Below are 10,444 nucleotides of genomic sequence, written 5' to 3' on the forward strand. Positions count from 1 at the left end.
AACATAATTTAGACATGAATCCGACATTAAAATCCATGAAATTTATTAACACAAATTATAACCCCTATTTATCGGGTAAATTAAATTACAGAACTTAAAATTGTTTCTGCAAACGTTCCAGGTTTCATGACTGGTTTATTAAAAAAATAGTTGGAATGTTTTTACCCCCTGACCATCCTGCTGCCCTGAGGAATTGGTCCATTGGTACATCCAACTGCATAGCTGCCAATGTAGCTGCAGCCCTGGTGGAATGAGATTTAAAAATATTAGTATCCACCCCAGCCTGTGTTAGAACATGTTTCAGCAATCTTGAAATGGTCTGGACCATCACTTTTTTGTGTGGTTGCTTATGGCTGACTAAAAGTGCCTTCTCATTGCCTCTGATGATTTTCGTTTTCTCCATGTATAACGACAAATGTCTTACTATACAGAGACGATCATCTGTTGGGTAAGACCTAAATTTTATATTGAAGCCCGCTGATCCCTGTCTGTTCTGCTTCACTAATTCATAAATATGAAACGTAATATTTTCAGATGAGTATGTCATGTTGTCCAGTCTTAATTTATGTAATGACTGTACCCTTTGTGCCGTGACCAATGCCATTAGCATGACTGTTTTTAATGTCAGTCTATGTAGGGACAGAGCTGTTGCTGTAGACCAATTCCTGAACATCTTCAGGACAATACTCACATCCCATATTTGGGAGTACCTGGTTCTTGGGGGATTGGTATTAAAAATTCCCCTCATAAGTTTTGTTACCAGTGGGTGAGACCCAGCAGAGTGACGCTCTGTTCCTTGCCATATATAAGTTGATAGGGCACTTCTGGCGCAGTTGAAGTGAGCCTCTCATCATAATGGAGGCCTGCCAGGTATTCCAGAACAGACGGGATGTTCATATCTCTGTAGGTGATGCTGTTTTTGTTACAATACATCTCCCACATCCTGATATAGACCAGATACTGTTTTTTGGTAGACTGTCTTTGGGCCGCCAAAATCATGTTCACTGTTTGGTCCGTCAGTCCCAGGTGTAGTAAAGGTGTTTTTAAACTCTACAAATTAATAAATTCAAATAGTTATGGCATGGGTGGCTATCCCTTGTTACGGGATGAAACAAGTCTGGTCTATTCGGGATGGTGATACATGGTTCTAATCCCATGTGCAGTATCACTGGGAACCATGGTTGAGTAGGCCAATCGGGTACTACCAAAATACCAGATGCAGAGTCCTGCTGTATTTTCCTTAATACCCGACTGATGAGGCAGAAAGGAGAGAATGCATAAATAAACAATTTTCCCCAATGCAACGAAAATGCATCTGTCGCCACTGCCCCAGGGTCTTGTTCCCATGAAACATAATTTGATAACTGGTGATTAAGCCTGGATGCGAATAGATCGATATCTGGTGTTCCATATCGTGCTTCAACATCCATTCGGTGTTTTCATTAAATTTCCGTGACCTGTTGTCTGCCACTAAATTTTGTTTACCTGGTAGGTAAGTAGCTGATATCCAAATATGTCTCTGGGTACACCACTGCCAAATTGTATTAGCCAGATTGTCACATGATGTCGATTTGTTTCCACCCATGTGGTTGATATATGCTACCACAGTGGTATTGTCAATCTGTAGTCTAACATGCTGGTGATATGACCCAGTACAATATGACTTTAGGCCATAGAATGCACCCAACATTTCCAGGTAGTTTATGCCCAGTGTGAGTAATAATGATGCCTCCTGAGCAGTCCATCTACCTCCACTGCTGGAGATGGAATTGGTGTCACCCCAACGAAGTGCACTGGCATCAGTTTGTAGCACCATTGAAGGGTTGCTGATAATGATTGGATTGAAACAAAGCCAAATGTTATCTATCCATCATTTTAGTTCCATTATAGCTTTGATTGGTAGCTTCATTGGTCTGTCAAAATGACCAGCATTGATTTTGAGTGCTTGTATTTTTACTCTCTGCAAATTTTGGTAATGTAAAGGTCCAAATTGTGTGGCTGGAAAGGCAGCCACCATCTTGCCAATTACTTTTGCTACTAATCTGATGGATGGTTTACTGATGTCAATGAGGTTATTGCAAGCCTCTATTAAGTCTACAGCCTTTCCCTTTGGCAAAGTCACCGACATGTGAACTGAGTCAATGGTTAGCCCCAAATAGTCCATTGTAGTGGAAGGCGTTAATTTAGATTTAACTGGATGGATAATAAACCCCAGTTTTTCAAATAGCTGTTTTGTGGCTGTTACAGTTTGTTTGGCCAATTCCAAAGTTTTGCCCACAATAAGTATGTCATCTATATATGCCATGACCATGTGTTTTCGTTTCTGTAGAAACGCTAGGGCTGGTTTCAAATTTTTTGTGAAGAATCTGAGGGCTGATGTTAACCCACTTGGCAGCGCTCTATATTGCCATGGCTGTCTCATCCAGTTGAATTTTAAGAAACATCTGTGGTCACCTCGTATAGGCACTGAATAGTAAGCATCTTTTAAATCGATGCTAGCCATGAAGTAACCTTTGGAAATCAATTGTTTAGCAGTAACAATGGTTTCCATTTTAAAATGAATATATTGTACAAATGTATTCAACTTGGTCAGATCTATGATGATGCGACAACAACCATCTTTTTTGTTTTTGGTAAATATATTGGACACGAATTCTAGCGGTTCGTGTTGGGATTTTTCAATTACACCTTTTGCGTAAAGCCTCTCCAGTTCAGCATGTGCTTCTGATTTCTCTTTACCAGAAAGTACGAACATTCAGTTCGGTATATGTTAAACTGGAGGGTTGTACTTGTGTATAAATTCTATTGTATATCCCTGGATACTGCTTAAAATATAAGTATCGGTAGTTAACATACTCCATGTATCCAGAAAGGAGTGTAATCTCCCCCCAACCTCCATGCTCCCTGTATTTTGTAGGGAACCAGACCCACCTTTCTCCATAGTTACCAGTGGCAGGTTTATTTATTTTTGTAAATCCTTCGTTGATGTTGAGGCGGTGGTGTCTGCGTTTGTGGTTTGGTTGATGTTGGAGGTTCGCGTATCTTCCAAGAAGGCCGGCCTGGGCCATGGCCTAAAAAAGACTCATGTTTGGTGTACCGGACCTTCGAGCTTTCACCAGTCGGTCTTGTTCTACTGGTGGGTGGGCAGGGATGCTGTCTGTGGCTGTAGTGGGTTTTTGATGAAGTCCCTTTTATGAGTCCCAGGGTTTTTGCTTCCTCATCGAGCTCCTTGACTTGCTGCGATAGGTTACCTCCAAATAGTAGTATTGGTGGTTTTATGTTCCCAGGTTTGCACAGACCCGCGAATTTCGGATTTAAAGTGGTTTGGATGGCAGTCTTCCTGATGCTATTTATCTCGTATTGAGTGTTGCAAAGCAAAGCCAGTGCATCCTGTTGGTCCTGGGATATGTCCTTCTCATCCACTGTGCAGGTGAATGCTGTTATCCCTGCTGTTAGGAGATTTAATACCTTTTGGAGTTTGACATCCATGCCTCTAACTCCTATTCCAATATGTTTCCATATACAAGTATTGGCTACTGCAACATTCAGGGATATACAGTTGCCCGGTGCCAGGTGTCGTGACGTGGTGTCCAATACAGCCTGTTCTTGTAGTTGGTTAAAAGACATATAGTCTATACTGGCAGCAAGCTTTTGCTCCAGGTTTTGGCCAGTCTGGTCTGGCTGTATGATGTTGGACACCATGTCCAGCAGATTTTCTCTTTCCTGCATCCCCTGCACACTTGATTTTTCTTCTGCGAACCCCTCTTCAGGATCAGCCCAGGTACTGACCCCCCAGTGCTCCCTTCTGATGAGGGAGAAGCACTGTGCAGCCCTACAAGATGTGCTGCTGTGGGTTTTCCATAGAGTCCACAGTGACTCGACTCCATCTCCCGGAGCCTGTCACGTTGGAGCAAATGCTCCACACACCGCTCCATCCGGCTCCAGCGCTCACGGTTGCTGGCCGCCCGCGGTTGCTCAAAGTCGGACTCCTCTGAGTCCACGACTTTGTTAGATTTTTGTCTTGCCTTACCGCCCGGCCGCCGAGTGGATCTGGCCGGTGTGGAGGAGACATCGGGCACAGCTGATCCCATTATCGGTGATTCAAGTGCCGCTGGCCGCTGCTGGCTGCCCGCTACTCCGCGGTCCTCCCCCACCAGCTTTGTCGCAGCCCGTGTTGCTTTCTTAGATATGTCCATGCTTCCCACCTGTAAGTTGGTATAGGAAACACACAAAAAGACTGCAGAGTAACTCTTACCTGCTGGTTCTGGCTTTTTAAAGCTGCCGCTGCGGGGGAATGTCGTTCCACCCCGCCTGACCTTTCGCAATGGGTGTAGCGATTTAACACGCATGCATCCTGGCGGGGTTCTTCACGTAGTCACTCATGTGACTACGAAATAAAACACCACATAAACACCACACTCACAGTTCAGTAGACATTCAGTGTGATCAATTGATTCACAGCTCAGACAGTCGTGACCTCTCCCTCCCCCATCATGCAGAGACTGAGCCAACCCACGCTTCCAGGTTTTATAATCTCACCCTCCTCCCCCCTCCCACCAGAAGGGGCGTGGCCTTCATGGTGTGATTGACAGGAGAGAGATTCTCAACATTTTTTAAACACTAATAACACTTTTATTTTTAATTGATGTGAAGAATCCTCTGCACCTGATGAGCGGAGGGGGGCAGAGTAAGATGGCCAAAGATCACAGCCGATAGTGGTAGCGTTTAATCTAAAATCAATACACAGTGCAAACTGTAAGTTGTCCTGTTACCACCACTAACAACCATTTGCGGCGCAGTATTTCAAAGCAGTAACCACCACAAACAACCATTTGCGGCACAGCATTTCAAAGCAGTTACCATCACCACCAACCCTTTGCGGTGCAGCATTTCAAAGCAGTTACCACCACCAATAACCATTTGCAGTGCAGCAATTCAATGCAGCTGCCACCACCAACAACCATTTGTGGTGCAGCATTTCAAAGCAGTCACCACCAACAACAACGATTTGCGGTGCATCATTTCAAAGCAGTTAACAGCATCAACAACCATTTGCGGTGTAGCATTTCAAAGCAACCACATTTTCATTTTCAAACCACATTAAGGGCACTCACAGTTGAGTAGACATGTGTTCAGTGTTATTCACATCTCAGAGAGACGTGACCCTCTCGCTTCTTCCATCTTTCCGCGACTGAGTGAGGCACAACACTTTTGGGTTTTATAGTCTTTCCCCCTCCCACCAGCAGAGGCAGCAGAGAGAATGTCACCATTTTTTAAACATTAATAACTCTTTTATTTTTCACCGATGGGGAAAATCCTCTTGTCCTGCGCAGCAGAGGGGGACTGAGTAAGATGGCCAAAAATCACAGCCGTAAGTGGCAGAATTTTTTCAAAAATTATGAAACAGTAAAATAGGAAGTGGTCAAAATCTTACTTTTAGTAATATAGATGAGCATTACCCCAGCAATTATTCCACGTTCCCATTTCCACAGAGATCAGTCTCATCTTAGCAGTCTCATCGGAGTGCAGCGTAGGTTTACAAGGTTAATTCCCAGGATGGCGGGACTGTCATATGCTGAGAGAATGGAGCAGCTGGGCTTGTACACTCTGGAGTTTAAAAGGATGAGAGGGTATCTCATTGAACCATATAAGATTGTTAAGGGTTTGGACACACTAGGGGCAGGAAACATGTTCCCGATGTTGGAGGAGTCGTCCAGGGGCCAATAAGGGGTAAGCCATTTAGAACAGAGACAAGGAAACACTTTTTCTCACATACAGTGATGAGTGTGGAATTCTCTGCCTCAGAGGGCGGTGGAGGCAGGTTCTCTGGATACTTTCAAGAGAGAGCTAGATAGGGATCTTAAAAATTGCGGAGTCAGGGGATATGGGGAGAAAGCAGGAACGGTGTACTGATTGGGGATGATCAGCCATGATCACATTGAATGGCGGTGCTGGCTCGAAGGGCCAAATGGCCTACTCCTGCACCTATTTTCTATGTTTCTATGCTTCTATTAGAGGGATATGGGCCAAATGTGGGCAGGTGGGACTAGCGTAGATGGTGCATCTTGGTAGGGTGGGACAAGTTGGGCTGAAAAGATTATTTCCGTGTTTAAGAAGGAACTGCAGATGCTGGAAAATCGAAGGTACACAAAAAAGCTGGAGAAACTCAGCGGGTGAAGCAGCATCTATGGAGCGAAGGAAATAGACAACATTTCGGGCCGAAACCCTCTTCAGACTGAAGAAGGGTTTCGGCCCGAAATGTTGCCTATTTTCTTATAGGAAATAATATTTTCGGCCCAACTTGTCCCACCCAACCAAGATGCACCATTGTCTATTGTCTATTGTCTTATCTGAGATATTTTGCAAGATAAAAAGATGGACCGAATGTAACCACTCTACAGAATGGATAATGGAAACAATTCCATGATTTTGGAATGGGTTGTGATGTGAGCAGAACTGCATCAAGTTGTGTCACAGAATATTGATACCTATTACTCTGAGTGAAAAGATTATGGCTGAACCCCATAATGAAAGTAAAAAAGCATTTGAAAATCACTTTTTTTTTTACCATGATTTGGAGTGTAACATCACATTTTTGAAAAGCATACATAGTTATTTTTTGGAAAAAAAAGTTCAAAATGTTATTGTTTGTTTGTAATTGATATGCCGATCCACTGTTGCTAACTGCTTTTTTTTTTTTTTTTTTTTTAAATCAAAAAATGTATTCAATTATTAAAAAATAATATTTACACTACAATAAAACAAGCCAGAACCCACCACCATAAATACAATACAAACATATATCCATAATAAACTATTATACAATTATGATACAATCCTTATTGAGGATACATTCAACACCCTGCGGAGCCCAGCAGTCCCGGAACTCCCTCAGGGTGCCCACAGACAGGGCGTATTCCCTTTCTAATCCCACCCGGGCACGGACGTAACCCCGGAAAAGGGGCAGGCAGCTGCTTGGCAGTCATTGTCACATCGTATCAACATTTTTCAGTGTGTATATAGATTTCTGTATAAAAAGGTAAATATCACCTTTGGAAACAAAAGTGAAACAAAGATTAATGTACCAGTATTGGCTGTACTAAAAATGAGTTGATCTGTTCTTGTACTCCAGTCCGTGGAAAAAAAGTATTCAATTGCGGCAATAATTAAGAAGGCAATTGGTATGTTGGACCTCGTTGCAAATTTGTAATATGTACTGACAACGGAAAAATTAAATTCTTACCTTCAGCAGCTTAACAAGGCTTTTAAATGCAATATGCACAGATAATATACAATAAACAAAAAATTCAATAAACTAATAACCCCAATAATAAAAATAGTCCTGAATGCAATCAAAGTCAGTCCACAGAAGTTCATAAGTGAGTCTTGTGCTGTGTAGTGTTCAAGAACCTGATGATTGTTGGGCAGAAGCTGTTCTAGAAGTTGGTGCACATGGTTTTCAGAGTCCTGTATCATCTTTCTGATGGTAAGAGTGTAAAGAGAGTGTGGCCAGGGTGATGTGGGTCTTTGATGATATTGGCTGCCTTTATGAGGCAGCACTTTCCCTAGATCCAGTCAATGGTGGGGAAGTCAGTAATAGCAACGGACTTAACTGTGTCTGTCACTCTTTGTAATCTTCTTCATTCCTGAAAGGTTGAATTGCCAGGATTTAAATGCAGGCATGTATGGCCTTAGTGAGACCTCATCTGAAGTGTTTTGCTGTTTTGGTCAGTTTATCTGAGGATGAATTCTCCTTCTATGGAGAGAGTACAATGAAGGCTTTCCTAGGCTGATTCAGGGGTGTCAAGAATCAAGAGTGTTTTATTGTCATATGTCCCAGTTAGGACAATGAAATTCTTGCTTGCTGCAGCACAACTGAATATGTAAACATGGTACATAACGGGAGAAGAATAAAAGTTCAGTGTGTGTATACACAGGCACACATACTCAATCTCAATAAATAACAAATATAGTGCAATAATAATGATAGTCTGTTGCAGTTCAGAGCTTATTTGTTGTCATGTTTAGTAGCATGATGGCTGTAGGGAAGAAGCTGTTCCGAATTTTTTTTAGCGAATGAAATCTTTGCGGGCCAACGGCCTGTAGCATAGCTGACGGCCAAAGTGGGACAGGCCTAAGACCCTGGCGCAATGCAACGTCTCACCTCCAACATCAGTAGAAGCAGGCAAACGATCGCCAGACTCGGCCTGGGGCTCACGGCCGTTGCGGTCCGGTTCCGCCCCCACTTCTACTCCCAAAGTGGGGCCAAGAAAATTGAAGATGGACACAAAATGCAGGAGTAACTCAGCAGGACTGGCAGCATCTCTGGAGAGAAGCAATGGGTGACGTTTCAGGTCAAGACCCTTCTTTTCAGACTGAAGAAGAGTCTCGACACGAAACGTCACCCATTGCTTCTCTCCAGAGATGCTGCCGGTCCCGCTGAGTTACTCCAGCATTTTGTGTCCATCTTCAAATGACGTCACGTGCTCCAGACGGCTGTGTGGATGAATGAAGTCGCGCGCGACCTTCGCGGCTCAACGTGACCACGAGATTGTGTAATTTGCGTGCCAAGGACACGTAAGTGGGACAAGCCCTTAAAGATGAGTTTTAAGTCTCGACTTAAAAGAGTCGATGGAGGGGGAAGTTCTGATGGCAAGACGGATGCTGTTCCACAGTCTAGGAGCTGCAACCGCAAAGGCGCGATCGCCCCTGAGCTTATGCCTAGACCGCGGGATGTTCAGTAACCCCACGTCAGCCGATCTGAGGGACCTGGAGTTGGTGTGGTGCGTAAACAGACTTTTGATGTAGGTGGGGGCAAGCCCATTAAGGGCTTTGTAAACATAAATAAGGATCTTGACATTTATTCGGAACCGCACAGGGAGCCAGTGGAGAGAGGCCAGAATCGGGGTGATGTGGTCCCTTTTTGGGGTGCCCGTCAGAAGTCTCGCTGCGGCGTTTTGGACCAGTTGCAGGCAGGACAGTGAAGATTGGCGTAAAGGGAGTTGCAGTAGTCGAGGTGGGAGGAGATAGATGTGTAGATGATCTTTTCGAGGTCATCAAACTGGAGGAATTGTTTTATTTTAGCCAGAGCATAAAATAAAACAATTTCTTCACCCAGAGGGTAATTAACCTGTGGAATCCTTTGCTATGGAACATGTGGAGGCCAGGTCATTAAATATATTCAAGAAGGTCATCACACATGTTTCAGGGACCAAGGGTTATTGGTTAGGTTGTAAGCAGGGAAATGAAGTTCCAGACCCAAAAATGATCACCTGTCCATTCACAACACGGTTACTGCCTGACCCATTCAGTTGCTCCAACTCTTTGTTTTTAACTGAAATGGATGATCAGTCAGAATGGCAGTGTCACCAAGTAACCAAGAATGGTGGAGCTGGTCTGCATGTCTGAATGGCTTACTCTGATCTTATTTTATATATTTCTATGCATTCTTCACAAATTTTATGCGATGGATCAGTATCAAACATGCCCTCATTCCTTCATATCATCCACCTTCAAATGGAGCACCCTGGTCAGTGAGAATAGTTAAGAAGTCCTCAAGATGGAAATGTTGGAGGATATTCAAACCAAGCATGAAACATCACTTGACCCACTTACTCTCGAAGTGTAGAGCAACTTCATACACCACCACAGGGCATCCACTGCTGGCAATTTAATGAAGAGAACACGCCTGAGGCTTGTTGAACCAAGTTTGGTTTCTCAAATTGAACAGAGGCAGTTGAGTCAATAATGTCACTTTGACACCAACCAGTCAGAATGCAATTTCAAGCAAATTGAATACATTTGGTTTCCTGGCGGACTTAGCAAGTGAACTTCACATGTCAGAGCTATATTGAAGGTTTGCAAAGTCTGAAGATATTTAGTTGACTTTAATATAACTAAATCTGTTCATGCAGATCAAATCATTTCTGCTGGAGATAAACCAAGTTCTGGTGGTAAAATACTTAATCAAAGTCTGTGCTCATGTTCAATCCAATGAAAATTTCAGGGAGTAAAGCGCTGAATCCAAGCAAGTCCACAAAATAAACATATCCTTTGTGAGATCAAATTATGAATTAACCAGTCTGAAAATTTATTCAATTCTTAACACTGAAAGAAGATTATTACAAATTAAAAAAAATAGTTCGTAGTCTAGATTTATAGCCGATCATTCGAGCTACAAATTAATATGTCAATTATATTTCACCTTTACTTTAAAAAAAGGAGGCTATTCTTACATTAAAAAAAAAGAACTAGTGGAAGAACTCAGCAGGTTGAGCAGCATCTGTGGACTCAAAAGGATACGTAGATGAGTTGGGACAACGCCTTACTAAAGGAGTGAGAGTTTAAAGGTAAAACAGCCATTTTAGTGAAGTGAGTGAGACTAAGGACAATAAATGATAGGTGGAACCAAATTGGCGGTGGGGGATGATGAATGATGGATGAT

Source organism: Leucoraja erinacea, chromosome 1 (assembly GCF_028641065.1).
Source record: "Leucoraja erinacea ecotype New England chromosome 1, Leri_hhj_1, whole genome shotgun sequence".
Taxonomy (NCBI): Eukaryota; Metazoa; Chordata; class Chondrichthyes; order Rajiformes; family Rajidae; genus Leucoraja; species Leucoraja erinaceus.